Raw genomic sequence first — 21,588 nt, 5'->3', positions numbered from 1 at the left:
TGTCATGGGCTGATGAGAAAACAAACCAGATTAAGTTTAATGTCAAGTTGTATCACCTCCCATTTGTGAACTCCTTCTATTTCTTTGTCTCAGAATCTGTGGAATGTGATGGACAGCAGCAAACCTCTCATTAGCATATTTCCCATTGCCAGTTCAGGCACAAGAATCTTCCTTTGCCAGGATTTGAGATTCCAGTCAGATTCTCAATTCCATCTGACTAGTCTTTCTCATTATTATGCAAATTCAAGCTTTACCTGAAGGCAAGAGCTTTCTTCTTAATATTTAAATTCCATTTCGTTTTCATTGATCTCTAAACAACAGCCCATCTCTGAACTTTCCTTGGAGAACTTCGTAGGGACGAAATGCCACCACCCCCCACCCCAAGATTGTTTGGTTCCCTCTTTAGATTGGAATGATTTGGAGAGAGGCACATGAAAGTGGCAGAAGTACTGACTGATCCACCTCTGCTTACACAACAGGACTTTTGAGTGACTTTGGCTGAGTCTGGTATAGGGCATTCTGCTGCTACAGCAAGGCACTCAAGGAAGAAATCAACTGGCAGACAAAAGGCCAAGTTGACATGCCAGGCAAGCCTGTTTGGAAGCGGGCATGGGAACCAACACAAAGACCAACGGCCAAGGCAAACAATCCATATCAGACAACAGAAAGGAACTAGGTGTCAGACAGCCAACTGGGAACCCAGGCCAGTGGGTGGGAAGTCTCGGGGACTAAGATGGGAACTGGAGGCAGGACTGGAGGTGCCATCTCAGGGTCCCATGGAGCAGACTGACACAGCAATTTAGTGTCCATGCATGTGTGCATGCTCACTTCAGTGATGTCCGACTCTGCGACTATGGAAGGTAGTCCACCAGACTCCTCTGTCCATGGGATTCTCCAGGCAAGAATACTGGAGTGGGTTGCCATGCCTTCCTCCAGGGAATCTTCCCAACCCAGGGATTGAACCCGCATCTATTATGTCTCCTGCATTGGCAAGTAAGTTCTTTACCACTAGCACCATCGTGGAAGGCCCCATTTAGTGTCCAAAATCACCCTCTCCATCAATCATCTTCTCCACGCCAGTCCTTCTCCTCAGAGGGTCTATATCCCTAGCAGCTACAGCAGCAACCTGAACCCTTTGATAGAAGTCATATGGACCCCTGACCAAAGCCAAGCCAATGAGATTCTCCCGCAGGAAATGTGGAGCCAGGGTTCAGAGTCCAGTGGGTCTCCCTCCCCTTCTCTCTCTCTCTTCCATGCTCCTCCCACTCCTGTCTCTCTTTCTCAAGGTTTGAGAGGAGCAAGGAGCCTATTTTCCAGGCCGAGGCTTTTCCCTAAGAAAGAGGCTTCAGAGTGACAGTGAAGGAAACACTGGGAGAAAACCATGAAGGAAGGAGAGAATGGCTTGCAAGGTGGGTCCCCAAGTACCCACTTCATGACCTAGTGTCTATTTGGAACCAGAGCCAGAGACCACTGAGGTGAGCAGGCAGCACTTACTATTCTAGAAGGGTGCGGGCGCTCAGCCGTGCTCTTCCCCTTCCTCTTTTGACTCGCCACCTGGCTCCAAAAGACCCAAGATCCAGGGCTTCACAGATTTCCAGCGGCTGCGTCAAAGCCCTCGGCCACTGGCGTCCCCCTCGGCTGCCACCTTGAGAGCCTGAAGATGTAAACGATACTTGAAAAGCAGCACAAAGACTGAAAGCTGAAGTTTCCTCATCATTTTCTAATGTATCTCCAGTAGGAAGGTCAGCGTCTGAAACTGTCCTTCGGGCGAAAGAAGTGGTTTTCAATGCTTGGAACAATTTTGCACCTTTTTTGTCAAACAAAAACGACGTCCAGCCATCATTTTCCCCTAACTTATCTTGAAACAGGATGAACCCGGCGAAAAGCCAGAGGAGACGAAGGAGCAATACAAAGAGAAGAGGGAGAAGGAAAAGGAGAAACGGCTCTCTGACCTTGCGCTGCTCTGGGGCTGGCTGTGAGTTCTGGTTTCAGCCTTCTCGGCAGTCCCAGGCTGTGGGCGCCGAACCGCAGAACAGTGCAGGCAGGGCGGACACGCACAGCCCTGGAAGCCAGAGGCCTGGATATGTATCCCGCTCTGCCATTTACTGCACAACTGTTTGCTTCAGTTTCCTCAGCTGTGAAAGGAGGATGAGGGTAGGTGAGGCTTACATTAACTCTTACTTGATAGGGGCGGGGCGCGCCTCGCCATTAGCCCGCGGCCATGAGCAGAGTGGGCATGCGCACAGACCCTGACACGTGGACGTCAACGTGGCGCCTTCGGCACTCAACCATTAGTGGGGGTGGGGCGGGCGCACAGACTAGCACGTGATCTGCAGGGGGCGTGGCAGTTGCAGGGACCCCAGCGCGGAGCTGAAAGCAGCTGGCGCTTAGCACTGGCTGGCTGCTAGCAGGGTGCAGGTCTAAGCCAGCCACTAGCACCTGGTATTATTAGTGAGGCCCTTGGAGTTGGCTATTAGCTGAGAGGCGTGGCCCCACCATTACCACCAGTGGTTTCCTTTTAGAAGGGTTAGCAATTCTGCTCTGCAAACGGCCAGTATCTCTGTGACCCTGGAGGTGGCAGTAACCCTGGGTCATCGGCAGCGGCAGCAGTACCCTACCCTCGTTTGAGCAGCCTGAGGTGCCTGGCTCCCTCAGCGATGATGGCCTGGAAGGGTCTGGATACCTAGCCCTGAGGATGCCTAGGGCTGAGATCCGGCTCCTCAGCCGGCCAGGGTACTGGACCAGCTCTCAGGGCCGGAGACTGGCCTGCTAAAACCCCTCCTCATAGGGGAGGCCTGGACACGGGGAGGAAGAAAGTTGAGCCTGGGAACTTTGTCCTTTCTTATCAGAACAGAGAAAAACATTTGTTTGGGTGAAGGTTTATGGGAACATTGTAACCAGCTTCAGGAACAAAGGATCTGACACCCAGAAGTCCATAACAGCCAAGGTTGCTCCTCCCTCACTTTTCCTAGAAAAGGGCTTTGATGAAAGCTTTCAAGAATTCAGGCTTTTTATGGCATGAACCACCTATCTCCTTGCAGGGACCTGTAAAAAAACCTTTTTCTGGTCCAGACTCCTACATTTTGGTATAATTTGAGCTCATTGTACTCAGGCACACAGACTTGCTTTGGGTAAAAGATACGTGCAACAATCTATGAGCACAGCCTGTAGTATAGGGGGTGCCTAATAAAACTTTGGCTATTACTACTTCCAGATGTACAAGCTGGATTTAGAAAAGGCAGAGTAACCAGAGATCAAATTGCCAATATCCGCTGGCTCATGGAAAAAGCAAGACAATTCCAGAAAAACATCTACTTCATTGATGATGCTAAAGCCTTTGTGTGGATCACAACAAACTGTGGGAAATTCTTAAAGAGGTGGGAATATCAGACCACCTTGCCTGCCTCCTGAGAAACCTGTATCCAGGTCAAGAAGCAACAGTTAGAACCAGACATGGAACAACAGACTGGTTCCAAACTGGGAAAAGAGTACATCAAGGCTGTATTTCGTCACCCTGCTTATTTAACTTATATGCAGAGTACATCATGCAAAATGTCGGGCTGGATGAATCACAAGCTGGAATCAAGATTGCAGGCAGAACTATCAATAACCTCAGATATGTAGATACCACCACACTTATGGCAGAAAATAAAGAGGAACTAAAGAGCCCATTGATGAAGGTAAAAGAGGAGAGAAAAATCTGGCCAAAAGAAAAATCTGGCTTAAAAGTCAACATTCAGAAAACTAATATCATGGCATCTGGTCCCATCACTTCATTGCAAATAGATGGGGAAACAGTGGAAACAGTGACAGACTTTATTTTTTTGGGCTCCAAAATCACTGCAGATGGTGACTGCGGCAATGAAATTAAAAGATGCTTGCTCCTTGGAAGAAAAGCCATGACAAACCTAGACATTACTTTGCCGACAAAGGTCCCTATAGTCAAAGCTATGGTTTTTCTAGTAGTCATGTATGGTTTTGTGTGTTGGACCATAAAAAAAGCTAAGCACCAAAGAATCAATGCTTTTTAATTGTTGTTCAAAACAGAGTCCCTTGAACTGCAAGAAGATCAAACCAGTCAATCCTAAAGGAAATTAGTCCTGAATATTCACTGGAAGGACTGATGCTGAAGCTGAAGCTCCAATATTTTGTCCACCTGGTGCAAAGAGCCAACTCATTAGAAATGACCCTGATGCTGAGAAAGACTGAAGACAGGAGGAGAAGGGGATGACAGAGGATGAGATGGTTGGATGGCATCACTGACTCCATGCACATGAGTTTGAGCAAGCTTCAGGAGATGGTGAAGGACAGGGAAGCCTGGTGTGCTTCAGTCCCTGGGGTCACAAACAGTCAGACATGACTGAGCAACTGAACAACAACAACATAAAGAACTTCTACAGTTCAACAACAACAATAAAAAAAAAAAAAAAACAAAAAATCCAACAACCAAAATAAATTCTAATGGATAAAGGACTTGAACAGACATTTCTCCAAAGATATCCAAATGCCAAAAGCACATGAAAGATGCTCTACATCACTAGTCATAAGGGGAAAGCAATTTGAAACCACAATGAGATAGTATTTTGTACCCATCAGAATAGCTGCTACAGAAAAACAGACAAACAGAAAAGAATTAGTGTTGGTGAGGATGTTGAAGAGTTAGAAACTTGTGTACCATTGATAGGGATGTAAAATGGTGCAGTAATTGTGGGAAACAATATGATGTTTCCTCAAAAAGATTAAAAATAAAATTGCCATATGATCCAGCAATCTATTTCTGGGTATACACATAAAAGAAATGAAAACAAGGTCTCAAGGAGATATTTATACACTCGTGTTCATAGCAATTAATCACAATAGCCAAAAGGTAGAAGCAACCCAGGGGTCCACCAATGGATGAATGGATAAACAAAATGTGGTAGATACAATCAACAGAATATTATTCATCCTTAAAAAGGAAGGGGATTCTGACATATACCACAATATAGATGACCTTAGAGGACATTATATTAAGTGAACTAAGCCCAGTCATAAAAGGACAAATAATGTATGATTCCACCTATATGAAGTAACTAGACTGGTCAAATTCAGAGACATAAAGAAGAATGGTGGTTGCCAGGGTCTGGGAGTTGGGGAGGAAGAATGGAAAATTGGAGAGATCCAGTTTTGCAAAATAAAAAGAGTTCTGAAGATTGGTTGTACAATGATGTGAATGTACTTAACAATACTGACCTATATGCTTAAAAGTGATTAAAGTGGTAAATTTTGTGTTATTTGTATTTTTATCACCACCAAAAATAATAAATAGAATATACATGGTATACACAATGATAATGTAAAAATAATATTACTAACAACAATTAGGGGACTTGCCTGGTAGTCCAGTGGCTAAGACTCTGCGCTCCCAATGTGGGGGCCTGGGTTCGATCCCTGATCAGGGAAATGATCCCACATGCCGCAACAAAGATTGAAGATCCCATGTGCCACAATTAAGACCTGGTGCAACCAAATAAAGAAATGTTATTTTTTAAAACCAGTAACAACAATTGAGAGGAGAGGGGAAGACAGATAAATAAATAAATATATTGAAAGAAATCAATGTGAACCCTGGAAATTTGACCCAAGAAAAAGAACTGACAAAAATTGGGTACAGACAGGGGGAAAACGGGAAAAAAAAAAGAGAGAGAGAGAGAAGCAAAATTGACTACAGCAAAGTCAATAGAGTTTAAATGAAGGGAAGAGTGAAATTACCAATGTAAGCACCCGAAGAAATTAAAAGAGCACAAACTTTTTAGATCTCCAGAAAGTACACACACATACTACTCCACCACCACAGACACAAAGGAAGCAGATCATATAATAAAAGATTATAAAAAGGAAAAATAGATGGCATCAAATATGATGAGAGAACTAACATCCAACTCACTTGCTTTAATAATAAATGTAAAGCATGTAAACATCTAGTAAGAGATCATATTCTTATATTGGGTCATGAAGGAAAAACCAACAATATGTATACAAGAGGCATATCTAAGACAGCCTGACCCAGAAAGGTGGGAAATGAGAGGCTGCACCAAGGTTTGCAAGCAAATTCATATCAGAAGAAAGTAGAGGCTCTGAAGCTTCCTCATAAACAGGGTAGAATTCGGGGCAAAAAGCACTTAACAGGCCATAGGATAAAGCACCAAAAACAAGGAAAAATGAACATTAATAGGAGACTTTAATCCGCTTCTCTTTAACCCATAACTTAATATGAAAACAGTATAGATGGGACATGCTGCTACTACTGCTAAGTCACTTCAGTCGTGTCCGACTCTGTGAAACCCCATCCCTGGGATTCTCCAGGCAAGAACACTGGAGTGGGTTGCCATTCCCTTCTCCAATGCATAAAAGTGAAAGTGAAGTTGCTCAGTCATGTCTGACTCTTCGAAACCCCATGGACTGCAGCCTACCAGGCTCCTCCATCCATGGAATTTTCCAGGCAAGAGTACTGGAGTGGGGTGCCATTGCCTTCTCCGATAGATGGGACATAAAACCCCCTAAATTCACAAATTAACCACACGGGACTAATTAATACATTCTAAAAAATAAAAAGTATGTTTGCAGGGGTTTGGTTGGTTGAAACCAAAAGCTTTGAGAACTATCTTGGCAGATTTAGAAAACAGACTAAGGAGTTAGGTCTGAGAGACAGCTGGCAGCAGACATCTGAGTCCCACTTCTGGTCCTCCAGTCTGTACGGTAAATGGTTGGCTGCTTAGTCATCACTGCTGTCCTCAGAGCCTGCTCTCGAATCTCTCCTGCTAGATGGAGGAAGTAAAACTCACTTCCTCTTGGATCATAATGATGCCAGCTGGGCATCAGAGAAAATGCAGACTAATGGAATGGCAATCCCTGCTAATCTCCCTGGTGGTTTATTTCACAGCCTAAACAAGATGTGCTATTAACATAGGACACACACACACACACACACACACACACACACACACACACACACACACACACACTCTCCTCCCTCCCTCCCTGGCACTATAGGATCACCGAGGCCTTTCTTTGCTCATTGAATGTATGTAGCCAGTGTTTGTCATAGACTGTGTGGCTTCATCTTTATAGGCAGCTGTCTCTTGGGAGTGTCTCATCAATAAATCCCTCCCCCTTCATCTCTTTTGCTTTTTATCAGCCCAGCTCCACAAAGTACCATTATCTCCACCTGCCCTTGAAAATGTTTATTTCAAGATGTCTCTCTGATGGCTAGTCATGCAACTTGGATGATGACTTTGCAAATAAACATGAGCAGAAAATTCTACCCAACCAACAGGAGGTTATTCAAAAGCTTTTTATCTGTGAAAGTCAATTATCTTTTCTGACATTTTCTTGCTCTGTTTGCAAAGGAATATATACACACACATATATACACACATATATATACACACACACATATATATACACATATATATGTGGAAATAATGTATTTGGAACACAGATAATAAGAACAATTAATATTTATCGATCATTTACTACAAATGAATTGCTTTGCATAATTTATCCCAGCACCCCTGCAGAGTACAGAAAATCTCTTCCCAGCACATCCAGATGGAAAAACTGAAGCTCAGAAAGGCTAAACAATATGCCCAGTGAATTCTCAGGCTCTGAGTGGCAGAGTATGTGTTCTGTGGATCCATGGTCTGGGTCAATTCCTCAATATCAAGCTGTGAACTCAGTGGTCATTAATCTGTGTCACTACCTGCTAAAGCAAGGCTTAGATGCTGTTATATACTGCATGCATGTGTCCCCTGAAAATTCACATTGAAATCCTAACCCTCAGTGTAATAGTATTGGAGATGAGGCCCTTAGGAGGCAATCAGGTTCAGAAGTAGTCACAAGAGTGGAGTCCCCATGATTAGAAAGAGACTAGAGCTCCGTCTCTCTGGGCCATGGACACGGTAAGATGGCAGCTGTCTACAAGCCAGGAAGTAAGCCCTCACCAGGACCTGTCCATTCTGGCACCCTGATATTAAATCTCCCAGCCTCTAGAACTGTGAAAAATACATTTCTGCTGTTTAAGCCACCCAGCCTGGGACTTCCCTGGTGGTCCGTGCTTAAGAACCCACTTTGCAATGCAGGGGACACAATCCCTGGTTGGGGAACTAGATCCTACTTGCCGCAGAGTACCTAAGCCCCCATGCCACAGCTAGAGTCCAGGCATCACAACGAAAGATCAGCTTGACACAACAAAGATCCCACGCACGTACTGCAACTAAGCCCCGACATATCTACTTGGTGCTCTGTGGTAACCGGGATGGGAAGGAAATCCAGAACTGTAGGTACGTATGGATACGTATACCTGAGTCACTTTGCCGCACAGCATAAACTAATACAACATTGTAAAGCAGCTATACTCCAATAAAGATTAATTTTAAAAATGCTATTAAGGTAGTCCTTTGCTAATACGCCTATTCCTCCATTCAGTTTAATACACTCCTTGGAAAAGTTATGACCAACCTAGACAGCATATTAAAAAGCAGAGACAGCACTTTGTCAACAAAGGTCCGTCTAGTCAAGGCTATGGTTATTCCAGTGGTCATGTATGGATGTGAGAGTTAGACTATAAAGAAAGCTGAGTGCAGAAGAATTGATGCTTTTGAACTGTGGTGTTGGAGAAGACTCTTGAGAGTCCCTTGGACTGCAAGGGGATCCAACCAGTCCATCCTAAAGGAGATCAGTCCTGGGTGTTCATTGGAAGGACTGATGCTGAAGCTGAAACTCCAATATTTTGGCCACCTGATGCGAAAAGCTGACTCATTTGAAAAGACCCTGATAATGGGAAAGATTGTGAGGGCAGGAGGAGAAGGGGATGACAGAGGATGAGATGGTTGGATGGCATCACTGACTCAATGGACATGGGTTTGGGTAAACTCCGGGAGTTGGTGATGAATAGGGAGGCCCAGTTTGCTGCAGTTCATGGGGTCGCAAAGAGTCAGACCTGATTGAGCGACTGAACTGAACTGAACTGATGATAAGGAAACATAAAGCTTGATCCCATCAATGCTCACAGGTTGGGGGAAGGCAGGCTGCCCCTTCCACCATCATCTGCTACATCCGGTGGTTCAAATTCTGATCTGGCCTGGCAGCTGAGGCCCTGGCCTCTCCCTCTGACCTTCCGGTCCCTCCGGCTGAGAGCTCTTCCTGCTCCAGCATGCTATACTGTAATAGTACAGTGTCTTTTCAAAAGCTATGCTTGTACAACAGCACTGCTGTCCCCATTTTCTTCTCCACAATACTCCAGATTTCCTCCTCCATCTCGCAGTCCCTCTCCCTCCAGGCTCCGAGGCACTCTCTGGATCCCATTGGCCAATCCTGCCCCTCAGACATCAGAGTCCCTGATCTGCAAGGGAAGGGAAACTGTAGCTGATGAAGAGACATCCTATCAGGACATGTCAATGCATACACAGAATAGGAGGGGAGAATAGCCACAAGATCCATAGGAAGGATTGCCTGGGAAAGGCCAAATCCACCCAGACTTCATTTGGTCCTGAAGACATGCCTTTCAGGTTTCTCCTCTTGGACTTGAGCAGCAAAAGCTTCCTGCAGAACAGAGACTGGAGGATCCAGTGTCAGAAGACCAACGTGGTTTTTCGTTTGTTTGTTTCTAGTTTTTCATTGTACTTTTTATTTCACAATAATATATAATAGATTTTCACATTCCCAGATCCAGATTTCCCTATTTTTAAAATCTTACAAGACCAATGTGTTTTTAATTCTACATTCCTATCATTTACGAAGGATGTCAGGTCCCACCATCCCTACTCACAGCAGGGGACGCTGAGACATTACAAGAGCTCATAGGCTGAGATGGGAATTAGCTCTCAACATTAAAGATATTTCTAGAGTAAACAGGTCCAAAAGAGCTCTGCTTCCTGAGTGTCACCCTAGAATCAATGTCAAGAGAAAAAAGTGGGAACTAAAATGATTAGTACTTTGTTCCTTCTTCAAATGGATTTTTGCCATCTTCAAGAACTCCATCAGTTTACAGACTGATAGATCATCCAACTCCCATTACTACAAATAAGAAAACTGATCCCCTGAGGAATCATATTACCTCCTCAGGACCATATGGGCTCAACCAAGTTCTTAAGGCTGGAACAAGCCTCCCTTTTCCCAATCCTAAGCTCCCTCCTCTGCATCACGAGAATGCTTTCAATGTGAATGTCAAACTTAAAAGAAGGTAGATCGCAAACTGTAAACTGCTGAAGTAGAAATTAATCAATCATTTGGAGACAGGGGCTGTGCAGGGTCCCTAAACAAAGCTCTGCCTCTCCCACCCCAGGCCCATATGCCACTGCCCTCTGCCAGGGCAGTTCCTGGACTGCTGGGTGTCCTTCTGCTCAGGACATTGAGCAAACTAGGTCAAACGCGGTATTCGGCAACCTTTCATAAGCATTGAAGGTCATCTCAGTGCTCAGCATTTTTGCATCTTTTCAAATAAATAATGAAAGTGGAGATTCTCAATATGGCATAGCTGGGCTAATTCCCTGGGAGCTGCATTCACGCAGCACCACATATTGCCAGCATATGTTTCTCCTTGTAGAGTGGATACCAAATTAAGATTACATTAGGGAATAAATTTTCCTAAAGAATTAAGGACATCAAACAATAACTCGTTAGAAAAATGTACTAGGGAGGAATCTGAGCAAAGGAAAGTCATGTTTACAATAGCAAAACACAAAAGGGAAACTTGAGGAGAACAATTAAGGAGATAGGGTCTATATAACTACTAAAAGTGTTGTTAGCTGCTCAGTCGTGTCCAACTCTTTGCGAGCTCATGGGCGGTAGCCCATCAGGCTCCTCTGTCCATAGAATTCTCGAGACAAGAATACGGGAGTGGGTAGTCATTCCTTTCTCCAGGGGATCGTCGCGATCCAGGGATCAAACCTGGGTCTCCTGCATTGCAGGTGGATTCTTTACCATCTGAGCCACGAGGGAAGCTCATACAACTACTTAAAAAATCCTCAAAATGTCACCAGATGATCTTGAAGTCTGAACTGTACCTCACTGATGGATATGGACACGAAATAGTCCACAAATTATCATTCTTTCAAGATCATTTAACATATATTTAACAGAATCCCAAACAAAATTCTGAAGCTACTTGTTGTAGGCAAACTTATGGCTTCCTAAATAGGTCCATGTCCTAATCCCAGTACCTTTGAATATATCACATACATGGTAGACTTTAGAAATGTGATTAAGGGTGAAGACTTTTCAATGGGGGGAGATTATCCTGGAATATCCAGAGCTAAACCTCATCACACAGATCTTTTAAATTAGAGGATATTTTCTGGCTCTGCTTAGAATGAAAAAAGTCAGAGAGATGAAGCATTGCTGCCTTTAGAGGTGGGACTTCCCCGGTGATCCAGTGGTTATGAATCCGCCTGCCAATGCAGGGGACATGGGTTCATTCCCTGGTCTGCAAAGATTCCATGTGTCATGGGGCAACTAAACCCCTGCACCACAACTACTCAGCCTGGAAGCCTAGAGCTCACGCTCCACGACAAAAGAAACCCCCTCAGTGAGAAGCCTGTGCACCGCAACTAGAGAGCAGAGCAGCCTGCATGCAGCACCAATGACCCAGAACAGACAAAAATGAATGAATAATAAACAAAATATGCTATTGTAAGTGATGTTCTAATACATAAAACTCCAAAAAAAAAAAAAAGAGGAAGGGGGTCCATGAGCCAAGGAATATGGGCAGTCTCTAGAAGTAGGAAAGGGCAAGAAAATGATTCTCTCCTATAGCCTCCAGGGTGGAATGCAGCTCTACTAACACTTTGATTTTAACCAAGTGAGACTTCTGACCTACAGAACCATGAGGTAACAAACCTGTGTTATGTTAAGCCATTAAGTTTATGGTAGTATTTTGTTACAAATCACAGGGAAACCAATACACCATTTTTTTGTTGTTGTTGTTTTTTATCATTTATTTTTATTGGAGGCTAATTACTTTACAATATTGTAGTGGTTCTTCCCATACATTGACATGAATTAACCATGGATCCACATGTGTTCCCCATCCTGAATCCCCCTCCCACCTCCCTCCCCATCCCATCCCTCTGGGTCATCTCAGTGCACCAGCCCTGAGCATTTGTCTCATGCATCCAACCTGGACTGGCGATCTGTTTCACACTTGATAATATATATGTTTCAATGCTATTCTCTCAGATCATCCCACCCTCACCTTCTCCCATAGAGTCCAAATGTCTGTTCTATACATCTGTGACTCTTTTCCTGTCTTGCATATAGGGTAATCGTTACCATCTTTCTAAATTTCATACATATGTGTTACTGTACTGTATTGGTGTTTATCTTTCTGGCTTACCCACTCTGTATAATGGGCTGCAGTTTCATCCATCTCATTAGAACTGATTCAAATGCATTCTTTTTAATGGCTGAGTAATATTCCATTGTGTATATATACCATAGCTTCCTTATCCATTCGTCTGCTGATGGGCATCTAGGTTGCTTCCATGTCCTGGCAATTATAAACAGTGCTGCGATGAACATTGGGGTACACGTATCTCTTTCAGTTCTGGTTTCCTTTGTGTGTATGCCCAGGAGTGGAATTGCTGGATCATATGGCAGTTCTATTTCCAGTTTTTTAAGGAATCGCCACACTGTTCTCCATAGCGGCTGTCCTAGTTTGCATTCCCACCAACAGTGTAAAAGGTTTCCCTTTTCTCCACACCCTCTCCAGCATTTATTTGTAGACTTTTGGATAGCAGCCATCCTGACTGGCATGTAATGGTACCTTATTGTGGTTTCAATTTGCCTTTCTCTGATAATGAGTGATGTTTGAGCATCTTTTCATGTGTTTGTTAGCCATCTGTATGTCTTCTTTGGAGAAATGTCTGTTTAGATCTTTGGTCCATTTTTTGATTGGGTCATTTATTTTTCTGGAATTGAGCTTCAGGAGTTGCTTGTATATTTTTGAAATTAATACTTTGTCTGTTGCTTCGTTTGCTATTATTTTCTCCCATTCTGAAGCCTGTCTCTTCACCTTGCTTATAGTTTCCATTGTTGTGCAAAAGCTTTTAAGTTTAATTAGGTCCCATTTGTTTATTTTTGCTTTTATTTCCAATACTCTGGGAGGTGGGTCATAGAGGGTCTTGCTGTGATTTATGTTGGAGAGTGTTTTGCCTATGTTCTCCTCTAGGAGTTTTATAGTTTCTGGTCTTACATTTAGATCTTTAATCCATTTTGAGTTTATTTTTGTGTATGGTGTTAGAAAGTGTTCTAGTTTCATCCTTTTCAAAACTGGTTGACTAGTTTACCCAGTACCACTTGTTAAAGAGGTTGTCTTTTCTCCATTGTATATTCTTGCCTCCTTTGTCAAAGATAAGTTGTCCATAGGTATGTGGATTTATCTCTGGGCTTTCTATTTTGCTCCATTGATCTATATTTCTGTCGTTGTGCCAGTACCATACAGTCTTGATGACTGTGGCTTTGTAGTAGAGCCTGAAGTCAGGCAGGTTGATTCCTCCAGTTCCATTCTTCTTTCTCAAGATTGCTTTGGCTATTCGAGGTTTTTTGTATTTCTTTTTGTTGCAGTGGTTAATGGTATTGTTTCCTTAATTTCTCTTTCTGTTTTCTCATTGTAAGTGTATAGGAATGCAAGGGATTTCTGTGTGTTAATTTTATATCCTGCAAATTTACTATATTCGTTGATTAGCTCTAGTAATTTTGTGGTAGAGTCTTTAGGGTTTTCTATGTAGAGGATCACTGAGGAAGGCTTTCTTATCTCTCCTGGCTATTCTTTGGAACTCTGCATTCAAATGGGAGTATCTTTCCTTTTCTCTTTTGCTTTTCACTTCTCTTCTTTTCATAGCTATTTGTAAGGCCTCCTCAGACAACCATTTTGCCTTTTTGCATTTCTTTTCCATGTGGATGGACAGGGAGGCCTGGCGTGCTGCAACTCATGGGGTCACAGAGAGTTGGACACGATTGAGCGACTGAACTGAACTGAACTGAACTGAACTGATGTAGAGGATCATGTAATCTGCAAACAGTGAGAGTTTTACTTCTTCTTTTCCTATCTGGATTCCTTTTATTTCTTTTTCTGCTCTGATTGCTGTGGCCAAAACTTCCAAAACTATGTTGAATGGTAGTGGTGAGAGTGGGCACCCTTGTCTTGTTCCTGACTTTAAGGGAAATACTTTTAATTTTTCACCATTGAGGATAATGTTTGCTGTGGGGTTGTCATATATAGCTTTTATTATGTTGAGGTATATTCCTTCTATTCCTGCTTTCTGGAGAGTTTTTAATCATAAATGGATGTTGAATTTTGTCAAAGGCATCTATTGAGATAATCATATGGTTTTTATCTTTCAGTTTGTTAATGTGGCAATACACCATTTTTTAAACACCAGAATTTGAAATTGTGAAGTATTGCAGAATTAGCCTAAGAAGGAAAAATAGGGACCAAGCCAGGGGAAAAAATGAATATTCTTGACATGAAAATTATTAGAGGAGACCACCTTGTTAGGTACTAAAATACATCTGGTACTGGAATGTAGAATCAAATAAATGAATGTGGAACCAAATAAATGCTCCAGTAGACTCTATCACATTCAACATTTTTACATTCTTAGAGGAAACATCACTAAATAATGGAGATGTCTGATTAACAAATTTAAAATTGTTGTTGCTCAGTCATGTTCGACTCTCTGCACCACACCAGGCTTCCCTGTCCTTCACTATTTTCCAGAGTTTGCTCAAACTCATGCCCATTGAGTTGATGATGCCATCTAACCATCTCATTCTCTGTCACCCCCTTCTCCTCCTGCCTTTAGTCCTTCCCAGGATCAGGATCTTTTCCAGTGAGTCAGATCTTCATATCAGGTGACCAAAGTATTGGAGCTTCAACTTCAGCATCAGTCTTTCCAGTGAATGTTCAGGGTTTGTTTCCTTTAGGATTGACTGGTTTGACCTTGGTGTCCAAAGGACTCTCAAGAGACTTTTCCAGCACCATAGTTCAAAACCATCAATTCGCTGTGCTCAGCCTTCTTTACAGTCCAACTGTCACATCCAAACATGACAATGGGAAAAACCATAGCTTTGATGATATCAACCTTTGTCCACAAAGTGATGCCTCTGCTTTTTATTATGCTGTCTAGGTTTGTCATAGCTTTCTGTCCAAGGAGCAAGTATCTTTTAATTTCATGGCTGCAGTCACCATCTTCAGTGATTTTGGAGCCCAAGAAAATAAGGTTGGTCACTGTTTCCTTGTTTCTCCACTTATTTACCATGATGTAATGGGACCAGTGTCAGACTTTATTTTGGGGGGCTCCAAAATCACTGCAGATGGTGATTGCAGCCATGAAATTAAAAGTCGCTTACTCCTTGGAAGGAAAGTTATGACCAACCTAGATAGCATATTAAAAAGCAGAGACATTGCTTTGCCAACAAAGGTCCATCTAGTCAAGGCTATGGTTTTTCCAGTGGTCATGTATGGATGTGAGAGTTGGACTGTGAAGAAAGCTGAGCACTGAAAAATTGATGTTTTTGAACTGTGGTGTTGGAGAAGACTCTTGAGAGTCCCCTTGGACTGCGAGGAGATCCAACCAGTCCATCCTAAAGGAGATCAGTCCTGGGTGTTCATTGGAAGGACTGATGCTGAAGCTGAAACTCCAATACTTGGTCACCTCATGCAACGAGTTGACTCATTGGAAAAGTCCCTGATGCTGGGAGGGATTGGGGGCAGGAGGAGAAGGGGACGATAGAGGATGAGATAGCTGGATGGTATCACCAACTCGATGGACATGAGTTTGAGTAGGCTCCGGGAGTTGGTGGTGGACAGGGAGGACTGGCATGCTGTGATACATGGGGTTGCAAAGAGTCGGACACGACCGAGCGACTGAACTGAACTGAACTGAATGGGACCAGACGCCATGATCTTAGTTTTTTGAACACTGAGTTTTAAGCCAGCTTTTTCACTCTCCTCTTTCACCTTCATCAAGAGGCTCTTTAGTTCCTCTTCACTCTCTGCCATTAGGGTGGTGTCATCTGCATATCTGAGGTTATTGGTATTTCTCCCAGCAAACTTGATTCCAGCTTGTGATTCACCTAGCCCTGTATTTCGCATGATATACTCTGCATAGAACTTAAATAAGCAGGGTGATAATATACAACCTTGGCATACTCCTTCCCCAATTTGGAACCAGTTCCTTGTTCCATATCTGGCTCTAATTGTTGCTTCTTGACCTGAACACAGGTTTCTCAGGAGGCGGGTAAGGTGGTCTGGTATTCCAATCTCTTTAAGAATTTTCCACAGTTTGTTGTGATTCTCACAGTCCAAGGCTTTAGCATAGTCAATGACACAAAAGTAGATGTTTTTCTGGAATTCCCTTACTTTTTCTATGATTCAACAGATGTTGGCAATTTGATCTCAGGTTCCTCTTCTTTTTCTAAACCCAGCTTATACATCTGGAAGTTCTTGGTTCACATACTGCTGAAGGCTAGCTTGAAGGATTTTGAGCATTACTTTGCTAGTGTGTGAAATGAGTGCAATTATGGCATAGTTTGAACATTCTTTGGCATTGCCCTTCTTTGGGATTGGAATGAAAACTGACCTTTTTCAGTCCTGTGGCCACTACTGAGTTTTCCAAATTTAACTGAAAATAAAATTAGTTTATATCCTCAGCTTACTATAAATCAAAATAAATTTTAGATCACTGGGGCAGTCCCAAGATGGTGGAGGAACAGGATGTGGAGACTACTTTCTCCCCAACAAATTCATCAAAAGGTCATTTGAATGAGCAACTTCCACAAAATAACTTCTGAGCACTGGCAGAGGACACCAGGCACCCAGAAAGGCAGCCCATTCTCTTCGAGGAGGTATGATAAAATATAAAAGACAAAAAGAGAGACCAAAGAGTTAGGGAGTTAGGGACGGAGACCCGTTGTGAGGGAGGGAGGGAGTTGTGAAGGAGGAGAAGTTTCCAAACAGCAGGAAACCCTCTCACCGGAGGGTCTTTGGGGAGTTTTGGAATCTCAGAGGGCAACATAACCAGGAGAAAAAAAAAAAAAGCAACAATACAGAATAAGCACCTACCTAACCGCAATTCCCAGTGGAGAAGTAGCCCAGATGCTCACATCCGCCACCAGTTAGCAGGGGCTGGGTAGGGAGGCGCGAGCTGCAAGCTTAGGGTAAGGACCAGGCCTGAGGACAATCTAAGGGAACTAAGATGAGATAGCAACCCAAACTGTGGGATAGCCAGAAAAAAAAAAAAAAAACAGAACTTTCCTGCAAAAGACTCTAACCTAAGGCACTGCCTGGCCTGAGAACAAAGCACTGAGTGAATACCAAAGGAGAGTTAGCCAGCTATGTACAGACCCCTCCCCCCACCGGAGGCAGAGAGGCGGGCATGCAACAGCCAGAGCCTGAAGGCGAGGGGCAACCTCAGCCACAGAGACCGGCATCCTCCACCAAACTGTGAGCAGGCTCCCAGTTGCCAACCACATCTTCCTGGGATCCTGGACAGCTGACATCTGCCAGGAGGGTTGCGGCCTGAGATCAGCTCCCCAGAGGAGACACACGGCACACCTGAGACAGTGCTCTCGCTGCAAACCCAGGAAACCGAGCTGCCAGGATAGGGGAGTGGTTAAGACACACGGTCCACGTGGGACAGTGTGCTCGCCAATGACTTGGTAACCTGAGCTGCTCAGACCTAGGAAGCATACAAAACACACGCCCAATCAAGTCTGTGCCCTTGAGGAGTACCTGAGAACCCGAACCTGAGAAGCTTAGACCTGAGAAGTGCACGAAACACAAGGACTGCTTTGGACAGTACCCCTGCAGAGCAACCTGGAGCCTGAGCAGTGTAGACCCAGGAAGCACATGCCACTGTGAGCAGGGGATAATCCACTGCAATCCATACACTGCAAGCACTCCCCACACACGCCAGTGATATTTGTTTGCAGTGTTTCTCTCTCCCCACAACACAACTGAGTAAGTGAGCCTAAATAAGTGTCCACCACCGCCCCCTTGTGTCAGGGCAGAAATTAGACACCGAAGTGACTTGCAAGCAGAGGAAGCCAAAATAAACAAGGAGAGAATGCTCTGGAAGTGACAGGTGCAACAGATTAAAACCCTATAGTTAACATTGACTAAGCATTGGAAGGGGCCTATAGACCTTGAGAAGAAGTACAAGCTGGAACAACGGACTATCTGAAACTGAACTGACCCCACACGGCCCTCAACGGCTCCAAAGAAATTCCTAGATATATTTTTACTATTATCATTTTTAATTTTTTTAATGTTTAAGTAATTACTCCTTTAATTTTCATTTTTATAGCCTACTACTACCTTGCAAAAAAAAAAAACCCTATTTTTAAAGTATATTTCATATATTTTTTTTTATAATTTTTGTGTTTAATTTGTTTTGTATTTTTAAGAGTCTAACCTTCACTCTAGATTTTTAATTTTTGCTTTTTGGTATTTGTCTCCAATTTTGTACCTTTAAGAACTGAATCTTCAGTACCCATTTTTACTTAGGGATGTGATTACTGGCTTGATTGCTCTCTCCCCTTTTGACTCTCCCTTTTCTCCCCCAGGTCACCTCTATCTCCTCCCTCCCCCTTCCCTTCTCTACTTAACTCTATGAATCTCTCTGGGTGTTCTGGACTGTGGAGAATACTTAGGGAACTGATCACTGGCTAGCTTGCTCTCTCCCCTTTGGATTCCCCCTCTTCTCCTCCTGGTCACCTCTATCTCCCACCTCCCTCTTCTTTTCTCCATGTAACTCTGTGAATCTCTCTGGGCATCCCTCACTGTGGAAAATTTTTTCACCATTAACCTGGATGTTTTATCACCTCTGCTGCATGGATGGAGAATTCTTGATGCTACTGTAAGAATAAGACTGAAGGCCAGAGGTAGGATGCTTAAATTCAAAACTTGAGAACACCAGAGAAATCCTGATTCCAGGGAACATTAATAAACAAGAGCTCATCCAAAAGTCTCTATATCAACACGGAAACCAAGCTCCACCTAAGAGTCAACAAGTTCCAGAGCAAGACATACCACGTTAATTCTCCAGCAACACAGGAACACAGCCCTGAGCATTAAAATACAGGCTACCCAAAGCCATGCCAAACCCACAGACACCTCAGCATTCACTACTGGACACTTCATTGCACTCCAGAGAGAAGAGATCCAGCTCCACCCACCAGAACACAGATGCCAGCTCCCCTGACCAGGAAACCTTGACAAGTCTCTCATCCAACCTCACCCACAGGGCGCAAGCTCCACAGTAAAGAGTAACCACAAACTTCCAGCCTGCAGAAAGGCCACCCCAAACACAGCAATCTAAACTAAATGAAAAGGCAGAGAAATATTCAGCAGGTAAAGGAACATGATAAATGCCACCAAACCAAACAAAAGAGGAAATAGGGAGTCTACCTGAAAAAGAATTCAGAATAATGAGAGTAAAGATGATCCAAAATCTTGAGAACAAAATGGAGTTACAGACAAATAGACTACAGACAAGGATTGAGAAGATGCAAGAAATGTTTAACAAGGACCTAGAAGAAATAAAAGAGTTAATCAATAATGAATAATGCAATAACTGAGATCAAAAGCACTCTGGAGGGAACCAACAGTAGAATAACTGAGGCAGAAGATAGGATAAGTGTGGTGGAAGATAGAATGGTGGAAATAAATGAAATAGAGAGGAAAAAAGAAAAAGGAATTAAAAGAAATGAGGACAACCTCAGAGACTTCTGAGACATTGTTAAATGCCCCAACATTCAAATCATAAGAATCCCAGAAGAAGAAGACAAAAAGAAAGACCATGAAAAAATAGTTGAGGAGATAATAGTTGAAAACTTCCCTAAAATGGGGAAGGAAATAGCCACCCAAGTCCAAGAAAACCAGAGAGTCGCAAACAGGATGAACCCAAAGCGAAACAACCCAAGACACATATTAATCAAATTAACGAAGACCAAACACAAAGAACAAATATTAAAAGCAGCAAGGGAAAAACAACAACTATACTACAAAACTAAGTCATTAAGACAGTAAGGTACTGGCACAAAAACAGAAATACAGATCAATGGAACAAAATAGAAAGCCCAGAGATAAATCCACACACCCATATACAATGGAGAAAAGACAATCTCTTTAACAAGTGGTGCTGGGAAAACTGGTCAACCACATGTAAAAGAATGAAACTAGAACACTTTCTAACACCATACACAAAAATAAACTCAAAAGGGATTAAAGATCTAAACATAAGATCAGAAACTATAAAACTCCTAGAGGAAAGCATAGGCAAAACATTGTCTGACATAATCACAGCACAATCCTCTATGACCCACCTCCCAGAGTAATGGAAATAAAAGCAAAAATAAACAAATTGGACCTAATTAAACTTAGAAACTTTTGCACAACAAAGGAAACTATAAGCAAGGTTTCAGAATGGGAGAAAATAATAGCAAACGAAGCAACTGAAGAAGAATTAATCTCAAAAATATACAAGCAGCTCATGCAGATCAACATCAGAAAAATAAACCATCCAATCAAAAAACGGGTCAAAGAACTAAACAGACATTTCTCCAAAGAAGGCATACAGATGGCTAACAAACACATGAAAAGATGCTCAACATCATTCATTATCAGAGAAATGCAAATCAAAACCACAATGAGCTACCATTTCACGCTGGTCAGAATGGCTGCTATCAAAAAGTCTATAAATAATAAATCTTGGAGAGGGTGCGGGGAAAAGGGAACCCTCTTACACTGTTGGTGGAAATGCAACTAACTAGTACAGCCACTATGGAGAACAGTGTGGAGATTCCTTAAAAAACTGGAAATAGAACTGCCATATGGCCCAGCGAATCTCATTGCTGGGCATACGCACCAAGGAAACCAGAATTGAAAGAGACACATGCACCCCAATGTTCATCACAGCACTGTTTACAATAGCCAGGACATGGAAGCAACCTAGATGTTCATCGGCAGACGAATGGATAAGAAAGCTGTGGTACATATACACCATGGAATATTACTCACCTATTAAAAAGAATGCATTTGAATCAGTTCTAATGAGGTGAATGTAACTGGAGCCTATTATACAGAGTGAAGTAAGTCAGAAAGAAAAACACCAATACAGTATATTAACACATATATATGGAATTTAGAAAGATGGTAATGATGACCCTATATGCGAGACAGCAAAAGAGACACAGATACAAAGAACAAACATTTGGACTCTGTGGGAGAAGGTGAGGGTGGGATGATTTGAGAGAATAGCATTGAAACATGTATATTACCATATGTGAAAGAGATCACCAGTCCAAGTTTGATGCATGAAATACGGCAGTCAAAGCTGGTGCGCTTGTCCAGCCCTGAAGGATGGTATGGGAAGGGAGGTGGGAAGGGGGGTTCAGGATGGGGGAAACATGTACACCCATGGCTGATTCATGTCACTGTATGGCAAAAACTACTACAGTGTTGTAAATAATTAACCTCCAATTAAAATAAATTAATTTTTAAAAATAAAAATAAAATTTTAGATCACTAAAAGCGTAAATATTTTT

Source organism: Muntiacus reevesi, chromosome 4 (assembly GCF_963930625.1).
Source record: "Muntiacus reevesi chromosome 4, mMunRee1.1, whole genome shotgun sequence".
In the NCBI taxonomy this organism is placed as follows: domain Eukaryota; kingdom Metazoa; phylum Chordata; class Mammalia; order Artiodactyla; family Cervidae; genus Muntiacus; species Muntiacus reevesi.
The sequence above is the reverse complement of the archived record's forward strand: the minus strand, read 5'-3'. Positions refer to the sequence as shown.